The sequence below is a fragment of the Eretmochelys imbricata genome, chromosome 7 (genome assembly GCF_965152235.1).
Source record: "Eretmochelys imbricata isolate rEreImb1 chromosome 7, rEreImb1.hap1, whole genome shotgun sequence".
NCBI lineage: Eukaryota > Metazoa > Chordata > Testudines > Cheloniidae > Eretmochelys > Eretmochelys imbricata.
Genome location: NC_135578.1, coordinates 53075885 through 53094159, shown reverse-complemented (window position 1 = coordinate 53094159; position 18275 = coordinate 53075885).

The window sequence follows — 18275 nt, the reverse complement described above, 5'->3', positions numbered from 1 at the left end:
TCTTTGGCTGGGATTTCCAAAAGTGCCTAATGCAGTTGGACACGCAGCTCTCATGGGTTTTCAGTGGAAGTTGGGCACCTATGTCTCTCAGGCTCCTTTGAAAAAATCTCAGCCTTGATCTCCTCATTGGGAAAACTCAAGACCTCTGTTCTCGTAATGCTATGTATGGAAAAAACAAAGCAAGCCTCTTCAGTACAGCAGTTGCAAAAGGCTTTGTAAACACAGCTGGGAAAATGTGACTGTATATGTATTAATAATAACAATTCATCTCCTTTTAAAATATATCAAAACTGAAGAGTGAGCTGTAACATGGAAGCCATTTAGATACCTTCTAAAGTATTCTATTGTAGTTTCTTGAATGCATACGCCTCCTTCTTTTGAGACAATAGACATCTTGGTTTTGCCCTGGGTTGCACACCAAATACAGTTCGTCAATGAATATTTACTTTCTGTTAATGCAGGAACTCTGTTACATAAAGAAAATGCTTTGTGCATGAAAGGCCCCATCTTGCACCAGTATTGCATTGTAATAACCCCACTGATATCAGCTGAATTACTCCTGATTTAAATCGGTAATTCCAAGCCCTCAAATCTTCCATATTTCTGATAGTTTATACTCTAACATGAGGAATTTCAACAGATGTTTCTGTAAGTGTAGCCCAAAAGCCTACACTGCTTTAAAAAGCAGACTCACTGTCTCTGTATAGGGTTGCCAGATGTCTGTTAAAAGTCCAGTCAGCAGTGCTGCGGGTTTAAGGCAGGCTAGTCCCTACCTGTCCTGCCACCATGTGGGGGAGCCACTGCCCCCACCCCGAGCACCGGCTGGCCAATGGGAGCTGGTGGGGCGGTGCCTGTGGCCAATAGTAGCACACAGAGTCTCCTGCCCCTCTCCCCCCCCCGCCTAGGAGCCGGACCTGCTGGCTGCCTCCAGGGTGCAGCGCGAAACCAGGACATGCAGGGAGCCTGCCTTAGCACCGCTGCGCCGCAGACCGGGAGCCGCTCGAGGTAAGCCGTCCCCCAACCTTGAGCCCCAACCCCCTGCCCCAGCCCTCAGCCCCTCCAAACCCAGAGCCCCCTCCTGCACCCCAAACTGCTCATCCCCGGCCCCACCCCAGAGCCCGCACCCCCAACTGGAGCCCTCACCCCTCCCCTGCACCCTACCCCCTGCCCAAGACCAAAGCCCCCTCCCACACCCTGAACCCCTCATCCCAGGCCCCAGCCCAGAGCCTGTACCCCCTCCCACTCCCCAACCCCCCTGCCTTAACCCACAGCCCCTTCCCACATTCTGAATCCCTTGGCTCCACCCCCCGCCTGGAGCCCCCTCCTGCACTGCAAACCCCTCATCCCCAGCCCCACCCCAGAGCCCACACCCCCAGCCAGAGCCCCCTTCCGCACCCTGAACCCCTCATTTCTGGCCCCTCCCTGGAGCCCTGATCTCCAGTTAGAGCCCTCACCGCCTCCCACACCCCAACCCGCCGCCTAAGCCCAGTGAAAGTGAGTGAGGGTGGGGGAGAGCGAGCCACCAAGGGAGGGGGAATGTAGTGAGCAGGGGGCAGGGCTAGGGTGTTTGTTTTTGTGCCATTAGAAAATTGGCAACCCTATCTCTGTAACTGCAGGGGGAGGACAAAATTGATCAACAGCAGGTTTTAAATGTTGTGAACTCAAGCAACTCAATTCGTTTATCACAGGAGTTGCAAGCAGAAGCAAATGTTCCATACAAAACAACAATCATAGGTGCGAATAGAATCTGAATAATCAAGGGAAGTAAACATTAATAGAATATTAAGGCTGTTGGGTTAGCATTTAAAAAACAAAGTAAAGTTGCAATGTACAACCTGGTAAGATTCTGCTTTTGATATGATTAAGGTTCTGTGCATTTATTATGGGGGGTGGCAGTAGCTGCTGTGTAATGAAGACTGAGGGTTCCTACACTTATTATTCTGTGTTTTCAAGCCCCCTATCAAACTTCCATAAAAAAGAAATAGACCTTTCTGAAATTTCACATGCTTTATTTCATCCCAGGGCAAAGTTGGTTTGTTTCCCCACTGGGGAAGTCTGGTACAATAAGGTTCTGAACCTTTACCTGAAATTCACTTTTGGAAAGTTTACTATTCCTGCCCCTGGGGTCTTTGAAATGGTTTAGGTTAGAAACTCCAAACTTGTTTTGTTTTTTGTTGGGTTATAAAGAAACACAAAAACAACTTGTGACTCTTGACAGTACTTAGATTGTTGCTCTTTTGGGGGCAGGGACTGCCTTTTTGCCCTGTGTTAGTATAGTGCCAAGCACCAGGGGGTCCTGGGCCATGACTGAGGACTCCTAGGCACTATGATAACACACATAATAAATAAATAATACAGTAGTCAGGAAAAGGGCTAACTAGAGGGTCATTAAAGCAGGGATATAAAGAGGAACCAAACATTAGAATGTCTGGTAATTAAGTTGATATATCCAGCCTACTTCCCCACTGCTCTATGATCCATCACAACCAAAAGTGAATTAAGGTTAAATAGGACTTTGAGTCCCTGACAAGAATTCTCCCTCCCAAATGGCCTCGTCTTCCATCCACTTCTGGTTCCTCAGTGTGCCTCTGGTTGGCTGTACCCTGGGCAGATGCCTACTGCTCTGACTCCTTCTTTACTCTGGGACATCCGTTTGCATGAGGGCGTGGACCCTGCCTTGATCCCCTTCTCGTTGCAACCCAAACCATAGCAATGAATGGGATTTTAAGGGTTCGCATGAACAAAGTATTTTGATACGAGGTAGTGCAACCTGAGAATATAGCAACATGGTGTTTTGTGACTTTATTAGCTCATGCCTAGGATGCAGCGATCTGTCCTTTTGATAACATGCTTGGAATGCCCTAAAATATTGTGTTTATGTGCTTGGCATCTGTTGCGCCTACTGCAAAGAGTTCAAATGGTGCACGCACAGTAATACTCCATCAATAATAATTCACTGTGAAGGGTTTACTCTTTAAACATGAACTAAAAAGATTTGTGGGGAAATCAACAATGAAAAGAAATACAGAGTGCAAAATTGCTTTTTGCATCAGCTGCTTTGTGGTGCCTTTCTCTTTCCAGAGGATGCTTTTTGTAGCTCTCTTCCCAGAGCGATGAACTCACTAACAAAAGGCAGGAACTGTAAGAGAAGAGGCTGAAGTCTTGATCAGATACTTCAATGTGTGCTCTGGAAAATTAGATGCTGTGTGTCATGGAAAAAGATTTGTTTTTAAAAATAATCACAGTGAAAAAGATCTATGGCTATTATTCTTTGCATAGTTTCAAGAACAAGATTCAGACTCTGGGAATAGTGTTTGACTTTGTTATCTTGGAGTTTAAGTTTTCAAGCTTTTCTGCTTAGTGCTAAATCAAAGGAAAATAGTGCATGTTTCTCAGTAGCTTTCAGATTTCTCTGCAAGGCTTCTTCCAGGTCATTCAGCTTTTCTGCTCCTTGACTTCTAACAATAAAATGATAAACTGTCTTATATTTGAACTTGGATCTTGACATGAGGCAGTAGGGGCAGCAATGTTATATGGCTTGAGTTTCCACATGGCTTGTTTTTATGGCTGTAGTTCCCTGTATTCAGGAAAGACAGTTGAAGCTCATTTTTAAACTGCGTTATTAAATAAAAATAAATGGCCCTGTTTTTTTTTTTTAAAAACACAACGACCCATAGATTTTTTTTAAAATTTATTTTATTTTTCTACTTAAAAATGGATTTGTAACCAAGGATCAGAGGTCAAATTCAGGCCTTCCAATGGAGCTTGCACCTGTGTATAACCTGCCTGAATTTGGTCTACTGTCTTTGAATAGGTGTGAAAGCTGGGCAATTTTCTATTGGCTTGTCAGCCGATTACCCCCCACGGGACGCTCCCTAAACCCGTTTCATCATAACCAAGTCTCAGTAAAAGTTAACAGTGCAGAATTTCCTCTGTATATGAAGTGGGGACTGAATCAAATGAACTTGGCTAGTGCTTCTATATGTCTGTGCACATCTCTTTCCTTCCTCACCGCTCTGTCACACTGTATCAAGGAGAAAAGGAGTACTTGTGGCACCTTAGAGACTAACCATGCTCAAATAAATTGGTTAGTCTCTAAGGTGCCACAAGTACTCCTTTTCTTTTTGCGAATACAGACTAACACGGCTGTTACTCTGAAACTTGTATCAAGGAGGTTACTGAAAAGGTCTCTAGTTCCTGCACTGGCAGGAGCTGTAGCTGAAAGGTGCTCTTTCTAAAGAGTTAAAAGCAGATCCACTAAAGACTGGGGGCCACCTCCTTTGCTGGTGTAGATCTGCACAGCTCCACTACAGGCAGGAGTAGGGTTGCCAGGTGTTCGGTTTTCGACCAGAACGCCTGGTCAAAAAGGGACCCTGGCAGCTCTGGTAAGCACCGCCAACAGGGCCATTAAAAGTCTTGTCAGCAGTGTTGCAAGGCTAAGGCAGGCTAGTCCCTACCTGTCCCGGCACTACCCTGCACCCTGGAAGCAGTCAGCAGGTCTGGCTCCTGGGCGGGGGGGTAGGGGTCGGGGGTCATGGGGCTCCACACGCTGTCCCCACCCTGAGCACCGGCTCCATACTTCCATTGACTGGGAGCTGCGGGGGGAGGGGGGGAGGGGCAGTGCCTGCAAGTGAAAGCAGCACGCAGAGCCCCGTGGCCCCACTCGCCTAGTAGCGAGATCTACTGGCCACTTCCAGGGCGCAGCATGGAGTCAGGTCAGACAGGGAGCCTGCCTTAGCCCTGCTGCGTCGCTGACCGGGAGCCACCCAAGGTAAGCCCATGCCCCAACCCTGAGCCCCAACCCCCTGCCCCAGGCCTGAGCTCCCCCCAAACCCAGAGCCCCCTCCTGCACCTCAAACCGCTCATCCCTAGCCCTACCCCAGAGCCCGCACCCCCAGCTGGATTCCTTGCCCCCCTGCACCCCAACCCCCTGCCCCAGCCCAAAGCCCCCTCCCACACCCTGAACCCCTCATCCTGGGCCCCGGCCTAGAGCCCGCACCCCCAGGCCAGAGCCCGTACCCCCTCCCACACCCCAGCCCCCTGCCTCAATCCATAGCCCTCTCCCGCACGCCGAATCCCTCAGCCCCACCCACCAGCCTGAAGCCCCCTCCTGCACCCCAAACCCCTCATCCCCACCGCTACCCCAAAGCCCTCACCCCTTCCTGACTCCAACTACCTGCCCCAGCCCCGAGCCCCCCCCCAAACCCCTCATTTCTGGCTCCACCCCAGAGCCCGCACCCTCAGTTAGAGCCCTCACCCCCTCCCACCCCAGTCCCGTGAAAGTGAGTGAGGGTGGGGGAGAGCGAGCCACCAAGGGGAGGGGGGGATGTAGTGAGCAGGGGTGGGGCCTTGGGGAAGGGGTGGGGCTGGGTCACGGCCTCGGGGAAGGGGCAAGACTAGGGTGTTTGGTTTTGTGTGACTAGAAAGTTGGCAGCCCTAAGCAGGAGAGCTATGCCAGTTTACACCAGCTGAGAATCTGGCTCTGCGCTTCTCATTTATTGGATGCACCTTAGAGACGGAGAGGGGTCAATTGAGCAGATTGCCAGTTTGAATTGCTCCCTCTCCCTCCACTGCTTGCCTCTGAAAAAAATCCTTCATTCAAGCCTTTGGTTAGGAATGTTCAACACATAGTGGCTAAAACATCAATATAAACAAACTGCTTTAGACAATGCCTCAGATGAGCTAAACAGAATAATAATTTGTTGTCGCTATGCAAATACATGTTGTCTTGGCTTATCTGTCTAGCCAAAGGGTGGAATGAGGAAATGTAAACTTGGGAGAAAGTGGAAAACATTTTCACTTGGTCTTAGACAATACTCTGTAGCTTTTCCTAGTGACACTGACTAGTAATTTACATATTCTCTTAGATTTGGGTGACAATTGTTATTAAATCTTAGTTTATCAGTTTTTGGCTGAGAAACATCTTTCAAATTGTTTAGTCTGATTTCATTTGACATCCACGTCATGAATCCAAGCTTATATGGTGCTGTTTTTAACATGATACATGGTGCGTCAGTTCAGTAGCACCGATGTGGTAGTGGACTTTTGAGATACCGTGGATTGGAATAGAAAATTGGTCTGTTTCCTTAAGTTTTCACTCTTGTATCTTGGCTCAACCTGTAGTACATTTTGAGCATTTATGTTACAATGTGTGCAGAGCGCTAATAGGAATAAAATGAAGGGGATTTTGAGCTATTAGCATCCCTTTTGCATTTTACAATATTGTTCAATTTCTCAGGGCAGGAAGGAAATTCAAACACAGTAGGTTTGTTTGATTTGGGCATGTGATGTAATACATGTGTCTAAGAAAAACTATTCTAACCATTCTTGGGTTGGAGTTTTCCAGAGAAATATAAGGTAATTGATGCAACTGTATGCATTGCACCAAATACTGCAGTTAAATATCGATAACATAATATTTTTCATGAGTCTGATTTAAACCATATTGCGCCAGATTCAGTGGAAACTAGGAGCTTAAATACCTGTGAGGATCTGGTCATTGAAATCAATGGAAATCCTCCCCCCCCCCCCCATTGACCTAAGATAGCTTTTTGTATCTCACTCCTATCTTATGAAATGATATAAACAATTAAGGAAAATATTTCTTTAGATTGGAAGAGAATGGAATGTCCTATGTGGTTAGGGAAAGTGCATAAGTGCTGGTCATTTAATTGTATGTTTTAAAATATGTTTTTTTTATAGTGGTTTCTTCCTTTTTTGACAAAATCCCACATGCTCTAGTTTCAGAGTAGCAGCCGTGCTAGTCTGTATTCGCAAAAAGAAAAGGAGGACTTGTGGCACCTTCGAGACGAACACATGTATTTGAGTATCAGTTTTCACAATTCAAGGAAAGTGAAATTATATCAATTTAGAAAAGGAGTACTAGGGGCACCTTAGAGACTAACCAATTTATTTGAGCATAAGCTTTCGTGAGCTACAGCTCACTTCATCACTGTAGCTCACAAAAGCTTATGCTCAAATAAATTGGTTAGTCTCTAAGGTGCCACTAGTACTCCTTTTCTTTTTGCGAATACAGACTAACACGGCTGCTACTCTGAAATATATCAATTTAGCAAATCCATCTTCTAGTAAAAAATGCATTGTCTTCCTAATGCAGATGAGGCTTTTCTTTTCTTTAGCACTCTAGCTGAGCTGGTTGTGGTTTAAATCCTACTGACACATTCAAGCCCTTTTACTCCAGAGTTATTGAACAATAAAGTTTGCCATTATTCAGCTGGTCCCCAAACAAACCATAGCAGTGTTCTAACTCTGATGGTCTTTTGCCAAACAAAACCTGGACTAACTGTTTATAAAAACATGCAAAATCTCAGATCCACTCACCAAGAGTGAATGTCCCCACCATTTGCCTGCACCCAAGAGGTGACGAAATAAAGAATCTGAAAGTCTAATAGCTTTTATTGTTAAAAATATGGATCCTATGTGAAAGCTGAATAATGGCAGCTCACATTAAAGTGAAGTACGAATTGGTGGCACCAACTTAAGCTGGTTGGAAAAATTCCAGCTAGGGCTGTCAAGCGATTTAAAAAAATTAATCACACTGTTAACAATAATAGAATGCCATTTATTTAAATATTTCTGGATGTTTCCTACATTTTCAAATATATTGATTTCAATTATGTGACCCTTCTGCCAGGTGAAGCCAGCAGCAACAAGGGCCGGGTTCAGTATTTAGGGGTTCCTTTTCAACAATACAACATAAAACTGTGTCGAGCCCCCACCCAGTGACCTGGGACAATTACACTCCACCCCCTGGGCGCCTCTAAGAGGCAGTCCTTCCCCCTCGCAAGCACAGAATCTGAGTGTAGCAAAAACTTTTAATAAAAGGAGGGAATTAACTCAGGATTAATTTGGAAAAACACTGCAGCTAGGGCTCATAAACACAAACTATGAGCAAAAGACCCAACCCCAAGTAAGTTGGGTAGTGCCCTTTTCCCCTCAGGGTCTTAAGTCCAGCAACCCAAAAGTCCCTTTAACGTGCCCATCCCTTCTCTGTACCCCACTCACAGTTGCTGTCCTGGCCCAGAGTTCAGAGGTTCATCCGCAGAGTTCACCTCCCACCCTCTGTGGAAGGCGGAGGGGTAAGGAGGCACCTTACGTGCTCTGCTGCTTGGGCATTCGCTCGTTGCCACAGTGGCCAATTGCCACGCCTCTGTGGGGCTCTGCTGTGGCTCTCTCCACCAGCTTCTCTGCTAGCCGCTTGCCATGCTTCTCCACCAGTCGCCCTGCTGGTCGCTCCTCTCCGCTAGCCGCCCTGCCAGCCGCTTGCCACACCTCTCCACCAGTCGCCCTGCTGGTCGTGCCTCTCTGCCGGCCTCCCTGCTAGCCGCTTGCCACGCCTCTCCACCAGCTGCCCACTCATCAAGATGTCTTCAAGGCCCCCCCACAAACACTTAACACAGCTCTCAGTGATTTTAGCTGTTAGTGGAGGAGCCTCACTGCTGGTGCACACTATTTCTTGTGTTTATCATTTTACAGTGCAAATATTTGTAATAAAAATAATATAAAGTAAGCACTGTGCACTTTGTATTCTGTGTTGTAATAGAAATCAATATATTTGAAAATGTAGAAAAACATTTAAATATTTAATAAATTTCAATTGTTTTTTTATTATTTAACAGTGCAATTAATTGCAATTACTTTTTTTAAGTGCAGTTAATTTCTTTTTAGTTAATCGCGTGAGTTAACTGTGATTAATCGACAGCCCTAATTCCAATCAAATAAGTTTTGGTTGAAAATTGCCGATGTGCCAAAATCGAAACATTCTGTGGAGACGGTTGGATTTGACAGAGTTCTGGTGGAACTCTGCCAGTCAACCAGGTTCAAAACATGCCTGTTTTCCTACAATACTGCTTCTGCACTGGCATCCCAGGGCTTCCCGGGTCCATGCAGCTCAGGGCCATCCACCAAGTAGACTGCCTCTGAGCTGGCACCCCAGGGCTTTCAGGGTCCACAGGCAGGCTGCCCCAGAGCTAGGGCTCCTTTCCCTTTCAGGGAGAATTTCAAAGTTTTGGGTTTTGTTCCAAATTTAAAAGAAATCAGATTTTTAAATATTGAAATCCTCTGGGAAATGGAATGACCTTTCTCTGCCCAGCCGTAGCACCAATACCAGGCTGGTAAGGACAGTTTGAGTTCCTGTTGCTCTGTCTGTCTAGATAATGGTATGTCTCCCAACACCATAGCATCTGAACATCTCACAGCCATTCATACCACCCCTGTGAGGTAGGGGATTACTAGTGTCTCCGTGAGATCAAGTGATTAGCCCAAGGTCACACAGGAAGTCTGTTTCAGAGTTAGGAAATGAGCCCAGATCTCCTGAGTCCCAGGCCAGTGGCTTAACCACAGGACCATCCCTGTGCTGAAAGGAAAACGAAAAGGATCTTTAGGGTTGAATCATTTTCACTTTGTTCATGCCAGAGGCTTCAGTGAAGTCAATTGGCCCTTTAGTAGTAACAGGACCAATAGCCCTTTAAAATGGGTCTTCCTTCTTTGCAGCAGAAAACTAACTCCCAGAGTGTGTGTCTGCGTGTGGTGATATGGTTTCTGGGAGGCTGGGTCTGGATTTAGGGAAATGAAATAGATGGTGTTCTGTTTTATTGCACCTTTTAAAAGAGGAGTCTCTGCTTCCTGCACAGACAGGTGCCATTTTGTGCTTCAGTTCAGATGCAGAAAGTTAGAGGGAGTGTGCATGTGTGTGTGTTTGTGCGTGTGAGAGAGTGTGTGTATGCATGTGTTTGTGTGTGGGTGTGGGTGTGTTTGCTCTCTCTCTCTTTTAGCTCAGACTTTATATCTGTATTTTCTCTTTTGTTGTCTTTCCTTAATCTGAACTAAAACTAGACTGAGAAAAACGCACAACATGGGACTTTTCATTCATATGGGAAATCTGTAGGGATCACTGATCTTACAATAGCATTTCTCTTCACCGTTCCTACTGTTGCACTAGTGCCCCGCAGCTCCCGCAGGGGAAATGCTCTTTGGACACTGATAACTGCTAGCATTTTAATACTGTGTAATTGCCACCCACTGTGAGCATGGTTAAACTACTTGGTGACTTCACCAACCATTGGACTACAGGCCCCACTGATGCTAGTTCTGGATGTAGCTGTGCCGTTGGTTGTGGGATGGTGCAGTAGCAAAGAAAAATGCTAGCACAGACACAGAGAATCTGGGCCAAATCCCTCCAAGTTTTACTCCTGAAAATCTCCCCTGGACTCCAAGAAGGATATAGCAGTATGAAAGTGTCTTTCATGGAGCCAGATTCATTAGGGCTGCCCTCACTTACTGAGCAGATATGTAATACCCAGAGGGTTAAAGTTGGCTGAAACAGGGTAGGGAACGGTCATTGCACCAAGCAGAGGAGGAAGAGAAAATGTGCTTGTCCCTGTGCCCTGATACTTTAACTCCTAAATTAAATGCAAGTTTGATCCAAAGTGGAGCTAGAAAAAACGTTATAACATCCCCCTTTTTAGGAGACAGGTGGCTTCAGAAGGGTACCAACAGTTCACTCTGTGTTATTGAGCTCTGGTTACATGACAAGTTTGCAGTCTGAAAACAGGACTGATTTTTTTTAGTGCATTTCTGAGACTAGTGCTACTTCGCCCATGTTTCAGGGGAGTGAGGATGGGTTCTGCAGTCATGCAGGCCCTCAAACAGAGCGCTCGCTGTGACCCTTGAACTCATCAAATATGTTATCTTCCCTGATATCATTGGATGTAACAAAGGCCAGATTCTGCAACTGGATATGTATGTGAAGCTCTGGAGCCCTGTTCTCTTGTCCAAGGGCAGAATTTGATCCCTGTTTTCTTCATGAAGATACATTTCACTGTGACACCCATGGCATTATTGAGCATAATTTCCTCCATTTCAAGTGAATAAGCTCATGCGTGTACATTGTTGAAGGGGCATTGTGAGCTTCCTGGGGAGATGTTGTGAAATGCAGTCTGCGACATTATTTATGTAATTAGGTGGTAGACAGTTTTTCATCAAAAAACAGTTTTGTAACATAACTGATGTGCATGCAGCCCCAGAAGCAACAAGACAGCTGTAAATTACAGAGGTCAGTCCGTTTGCTCTCCTGGAGGGATAATTAGCTGGGATATAACTATGACCGTCACACCTAGTCACAAGAGTGTTCAGCATAATGTCACCAAACAGTCCTTTCAAGGATTCTAACAGATATGGTTTCCAGCAGCCAACTGCTGTTCTTCCAATGTTTTTACTGGGTGCGGGAGGCTGGGGAATTTACAAATCAGGCAACTGCAGAGGGGAAGCAAGACTGGATATGATGCAAAGGTCTCAGTCAGGTTCCCTGTTAGGTCCTTAAAGAGTGTTAGGCTTGGTGCCGTCATGTGTGAGTGCTATGGTAGAGCTTCTTAACTCCTGGCAATCGTCTGTAGATCTTGGACAACATTTTTAGTGACTTATTTTAATGGATGAATCTATGCCAGTGGTTCTCAATCATATTTGATCCAGCCCCCCTGTTTTGTGTCTGTAGTCATTTACGCACCCCCCCCCCCTCCGAGGACATATACTGTCACCCAGCTCAGAAGGCAGAGTGGAGAGCAGTGGCTGCTGGCTGGGCACCCAGCTCTGAAGGCAGCGCTGCGCCTTACAGAAGTAAAGGGTGGCAACGTAAAGTGATATTCATCAATATCACTTTTCACAGCAGACTTAGCACTCTTATTTCTGCACTGCTGCTGCCACGCCGGGGCTAACAGCTGAAGCCCTGTCACTGCTGCCTGATGAGGGATTGGGGGACTGGGGGAAGGAGAGCCTGAGCCTGGGCTTCCTCCTGGTGAGGGATTGGGTGGTGGGGGGAGGAGAGCCTGAACTGGTTGCCTCCAGGTAAGGATAGGGGGAAGGAGAACCTGAGCCCAGATGGCAGGGTTCTGGCTGTGAGCCTGGGGTGGTGGGGATCCAGATGTTCCCTTTATCCCCGCCTCCTGGGTGTGCACAGCCCTTCTGCACGAGCCCCAGCCACCCGCGGCTGATAGCCAGAGCTCTTAAAAAAAAGCACACAGCTTGCGCCTCCCTTGACACATTCCCGTCCCTCCCAAAGGAGGCGCACACCATAGTTTGAGAACTGCTGGTATATTCAGTGCACTTTGAATCTCTTGGAAAATGAGTTGTTTTCTTCTCCCTTCCCACCACACCCTATTGCATATAAACTCTCTCCAGGAACACCATCACGCAGGACTAGGAGTTTGAAATTTGGAACTGTCTTTTGGGAGAATTACTCCTGGGGGAATTCTGTGCCAAAAAATTAAAAATTCTGCCCAAAATATTTTAAAATTCTGCGTATTTTATTTGTCAAAATAACACAATATAATCACATATTTAATTGGGGATTGGTCCTGCTTTTGAGCAGGGGGTTGGACTAGATGACCTCCTGAGGTCCCTTCCAACCCTGATATTCTATGATTCTACATCAGTTTCAATTATTTTTGGTCATTTATTTCAAAATACCTGTCAGCACGTATGTCTGTGACAATACAGACAACAAAAAAGGTTCAGGAACTGTTTTTTGACAAATAGATTCCTTGCTAGGCATATTAATACAGAACTCTGAGTAATAATTCATTTAAAGTACAATACAGAAGCAGTGCAAAGGCTTGGGGGAGTGAGGGGTAATGGAGGAACTGAGGGAGAGGGAAGTAAATTGCTGGGAAGGAGCCTGGGTGTCAACTTGGAGGGTTGTTGGGTATGGGTGGGAAAAATACGGAACAGGTATTTTTGGGGGGTGCGGAGGGATTGTTAGGGAACCTCCCCCATGTAGACCCTGGCTGACCTCATTCAGTGCCTCTCCCATTCAGTCAAGCACATTTGCCCCAGTCCCCATGTGTTCCTGCTCCCCCATGTGTCGTTGCACCCCTTGTCCACATGTGTCCCTCCACTCCCACTCAGACACCCACTTCCCCCATGCCCATGTGGCCCTTCACCCCCTCCTCCTGTTCCTCTGTGGCTCTGTATTGCCTACCCCATCCCCATGTGTCTCTGTGCCCCCACCCATCCACTCCCCTGTCCTGATGTAGCTCTGCACTCCCTCCCCCTTGTGCCTCCACTCCCATTCAGCCCCTGCCCCATTCTGTCACTAGCCCTTATGAGCCCCTGTCTGACCCCCCCAGCACCCACGCTGTCAATCTCCCCATAGCTCCTGTCTCGTGACCTGGCCTTCTGTGAAGAAGGCAGGCTATTTCTCTTCCCTCACTGGCTAGGAGTTGCTGCTTTGTACTATTGCCACATCATCCTCTGGTGGGCAAAAGGCAGAACTGCAGAAGTTAGTGTCTGCTGGTAGCTGCTGTTCTTGCGCCACAGCGCACTCTGGTGGGCAAAAGGTGGAACTGCAGCAACATTTCAGCAGAAACATTTTCTGTGGAAAAAAATTAAAAGTATGCACAGCTCATTAATTATGTGCACATGCAGTAGTGCAGAATCTCCCCAGGAGTAGAGAATGCACTTCAGAGTGACAGGAGCCAGAGTCTGGAATTGAGTGTTCTGAGTGAACTCTCTATAACCATTGCCTCTGTCTTTGTGGGTTCTTCTTTGAATACACGGGTCTGTTAATATGCATTCATGTTCAATTACACAGGGCTGTTAGACCCCCATGTACATCAGACATGCTTTAATAGGTTTGTAAAAATGCTTCTGATGACTTTGAAACATAATAGCCTGATTCTCATTTATGTTAAGGCTCTTTTACACCATTCTGGTATCTGGTAAAGGTGCCCTAGAGGGTTAACATTACTTTTAGAGGACCTCTGCACTGCTAGAATGCTGTAAGCTTTGTATAGTTATCTAAGGTACTTAAATCACCCCATCACCGTAGTATCCGAACACCTCACTATCTTCAATATCATGACATCCACGTGAGGTAGGGCAGTGCTATTATCCCTAGCCCCTGTAAAGGAGAAAGGAATTGAACCTAGGGCTCAAGAGACACAGGCTAGTGCCCTAACCACTGGACTATGTTTCCCTGAGAGTCAAGGCCCTCATCTCTTGGATTTCAAAAGGAGAGTGTAAGCATGAGACCGCCACTGACCCATGATTCTCTCCTCTGTTCTCTTGCTGCTTCCTTGTGAACATTCCAGCTCATTGAGTAGCACTGGGAGGAGAGGTAAATCACCTCTTTCTTCCTCTTGTCCTCTGGCTTCTTCTTGTACAGTAACTCCTAACTTAACGTTGTCCCGGTTAACGTTGTTTCGTTGTTACGTTGCTGATCAATTAGGGAACATGCTCGTTTAAAGTTGCATAATGCTCCCTTATAACGTTGTTTGGCAGCTGCCTGCTTTGTCCACTGCTTGCAGGAAGAGCAGCCCGTTGGAGCTAGCTGGTGGGGGCTTGGAACCAGGGTGGACCAGCAGCCCCCCATCAGCTCCCCTAAGTTCCCTGTGTGGCAGCTGCCCAGCAGGCTATCAACCTCCAGGCAGTTCAGGTGTTCCTTTCCCCACTGCTGTGTGCTGCTCCTGTCCTCTGCCTTGGAGCTGCTCCCAGGATCCTTCTGCTTGCTGGGAAGAGGGGAAGAGTGGTGCTAATGTCAGGGTGTCCTCCTCCCCCCGCTCCTGTTCCCCATCTTCATAGAGCAGGGTGGGGACACAACAGGGCTCAGGACAGAGGTAGCTTGCTGGCAGCAGCTGCTGTCTCAACTTGCTGATCTACTTAAAGAGGCAATGTGCTTAGAGTGGGGTCAGCGTACTTAAAGGGGCAAATGTCTCTCTCACACACATGGTGTGTGTCTCTGACTCTCTCTGTCATGCTGTATCCCCTCCCTCCATTTGTGTTGCCTTGTAGAGTGTGAGGCTAGATTAACAACAATGTGTTAACCCTTGAGGGCTCAGCCGAGTGCTAGTTCATCATTTAGCAGTAAGGCATCCCCTGGGAAATATCCCACCCTCTGACTTCACCACCTCAACCAAGCTTCACAATCATCATTGCTGTGTATAGTATTAAATTGTTTGTTTAAAACTTATAGTTGTGTATATATATAATATAAAGCATTTTGTCTGGCAAAATAAATTTCCCTGAAACCTAACACCCCCTATTTACCTTAATTCTTATGGGGAAATTGGATTTGCTTAACATCATTTTGCTTAAAGTAGCATTTTTCAGGAACATAACTAAAGCGTTAAGCGAGGAGTTACTGTATTATTCTCCTGCATTCATTCTCCTTGCCAATGGCATTGCTGAGGGTGGGTGAAGTGAGGCGCAGTGGCCTCCCGAGGACCTGGAGTAGGTGGAACCAGGGCCTAGTTGCCCCTCCCCCAAGAATTGGGAGGGAGGAGCAGGAAGTAGAAAAGGCAGCCCAGAAAGCTCAGTAGGGAGGCAACCTGCGGAGAAACCAGACACCTCCTGTGGCCTCCTGAGCTGGGAAGTGGGGGAGGGTGCCAAGGGAGGAGAGGACTGGCCTGGGCCACTGGGGCTACTAGCTGATTTAGACCTGGAGGAAGCAGACAACTGGCCCAGACCGTTGTTGGACCTTACCCCAGGAAGGAGAAGATGACTGGCCCAGACCACTGATGGACCAGACCCCCAAAGACTTGCCCATGGTCCCAGAAGCTGCTGTCAACCTTGACCCCTCCTCATGGCAACAGGTACACCAAGAAGGGGAGTGTGGAAGTGGCCCAGGGGTAGCAGACCCCTGTCTGGCCGCAACGCTGACAGAGGGTGAGTCAGCGTGTTGTGGCGTGGATACCCAGTGACAAAGCGCTTTGTCACTGCTAGGGCCCTGGGCCGGGACACAGTGGAGTGGGTTGGCCTGCGTCCCCCCTGCCTCCCTAACCTGGGGGTGGCAGTCTCCTCTTCGCCACGCCAGAAGCCTGAGCCTCAGACTCTTTGCTGCGCTGCCTTGATCCAGGGCCTGAGCTAATGGACTGTTCATTTGCTGCTCAGCCTGCACACAGGCCTGAGCCCCAGACTCTTTGTTGCCCTGCTTTGATCCAGGGCTGGGGCCAATTGTCTGTTTCCTGCCCAGCCTGAGCACAGGCCTGGGTCCCAGCTGCAAGTGGAGACCGCTTCGTTCCCCATGGCAGCCGACGTATCAGTGATGTAGTGAGGCAGGGTGGCCTCCCAAGAACCGAGAGTGGGAGGGCCCCCGCACTGAGCCACTACAGTGGGAAATAAACTGTAGACTTGAGATCTGTGGAAGATGGAAATTAGGGGTGAATGCCCAGTCCTAGACACAACTGCTTAGTGAATCGCTATAGTGATTGTACGACTCATCATCCAACCCCGATATCATAATCTCTAACATTTGTTTTAATGCTGTTTGTAGTTCAGTCTGACTTTCTGCTCCAGGACAGGATGTGGGGAGACCACCCCCTTTGGCAACTTTCAGGTACTGCAGGTTGTATTAGCTAGTCTGGCAATTAAAGGACAGAGGAAAACAGCTGAGATCTCTGTGGGTATCTGTGCACAGCAGTTAAACACCTGCAGCGAGCCTGGATCAACTGGCTCAGGCTCATGGGGCTTGGACTGCAGGGCTGTAGATCCTTCCCCTTGGCAGGGTCTCAGAACTCAGGCTCCAGCCCAAGCCCGAAGGTCTACACAGCAATTTTACAGCCCTGCAGCCTGACTCTTGCGAGCCCGATTCAGCTGACCTGGACCAGCTGTGGGTGTGTATTTGCTGTGTAGACATACCTGTGACCAGCAGACCTTGGATTCGTATCAGAGTCTCTCCTCTGGTATATCCTTCCAGGAAACCAGAACCCCTCTCTCTTCTCATGAGGATGGTGCAGATTTTCTTGAGTTACAGCTTGGGGGAATGCAGCTTCCAGCCAATTATGTGGCTAGTGAGGAGGGCTTTAAACTAGGCTTACCGGGAGAAGGAGACCAAAGCCCTGAGATAAGCGGGATACTGGGAGGAAGCACAGGCAGGAACGTCTGTGAGGGGAGGGCTCCTGCCTCATACTGAGAATGAGGGGCGATCAGCAGGTTATCTCAAGTGCTTATATACAAATGCACAAAGCCTTGGAAACAAGCAGGGAGAACTGGAGGTCCTGGTGATGTCAAGGAATTATGACGTGATTGGAATAACAGACACTTGGTGGGTTAACTCACATGACTGGAGTACTGTCATGGATGGTTATAAACTGTTCAGGAAGGACAGGCAGGGCAGAAAAGGTGGGGGAGTAGCACTGTATGTAAGGGAGCAGTATGACTGCTCAGAGCTCCGGTACGATACTGCAGAAAAACCTGAGTGTCTCTGGATTAAGTTTAGAAGTGTGAGCAACAGGAGTGATGTAGTGGTGGGAGTGGTAGACCACCGGACCAGGGGGATGAGGTGGATGAGGCTTTCTTCCGGCAACTTGCAGAAGCTACTAGATCGCATGCCCTGGTTCTCATGGGTGACTTTAATTTTCCTGATATCTGCTGAGAGAGCAATACAGTGGTGCACAGACAATCCAGGAAGTTTTTGGAAAATGTAGGGGACAATTTCCTGGTGCAAGTGCTAGAGGAGCCAACTAGGGGGGGAGCTTTTCTTGACCTGCTGCTCACAAACCGGGAAGAATTAGTAGGGGAAGCAAAAGTGGATGGGAATCTGGGGGGCAGTGACCGTGAGTTGGTTGAGTTCAGGATCCTGGCACAGGGAAGAAAGGTAAGCAGCAGGATACGGACCCTGGACTTCAGGAAAGCAGACTTCGACTCCCTCAGGGAACGGATGGGTAGGATCCCCTGGGGGACTAACATGAAGGGGAAAGGAGTCCAGGAGAGCTGGCTGTATTTCAAGGAATCCCTGTTGAGGTTACAGGGACAAACATCCTGATGTGTCGAAAGAATAGTAAATATGGCAGGTGACCAGCTTGGCTTAACGGTGAAATCCTAGCGGATCTTAAACATAAAAAAGAAGCTTACAAGAAGTGGACATATGACCAAGGAAGAAGTGGACATATGACCAAGGAAGAGTATAAAAATATTGCTCGGGCATGTAGGAATGAAATTAGGAGGGCCAAATCACACCTGGAGCTGCAGCTAGCAAGAGATGTCAAGAGTAACAAGAAGGGTTTCTTCAGGTATGTTGGCAACAAGAAGAAAGCCAAGGAAAGTGTGGGCCCCTTACTGAATGAGGGAGGCAACCTAGTGAGAGAGGATGTGGAAAAAGCTAACGTACTCAATGCTTTTTTTGCCTCTGTCTTCACTAACAAGGTCAGCTCCCAGACTGCTGCGCTGGGCATCACAGCATGGGGAGTAGATGGCCAGCCCTCTGTGGAGAAAGAGGTGGTTAGGGACTATTTAGAAAAGCTGGACGTGCACAAATCCATGGG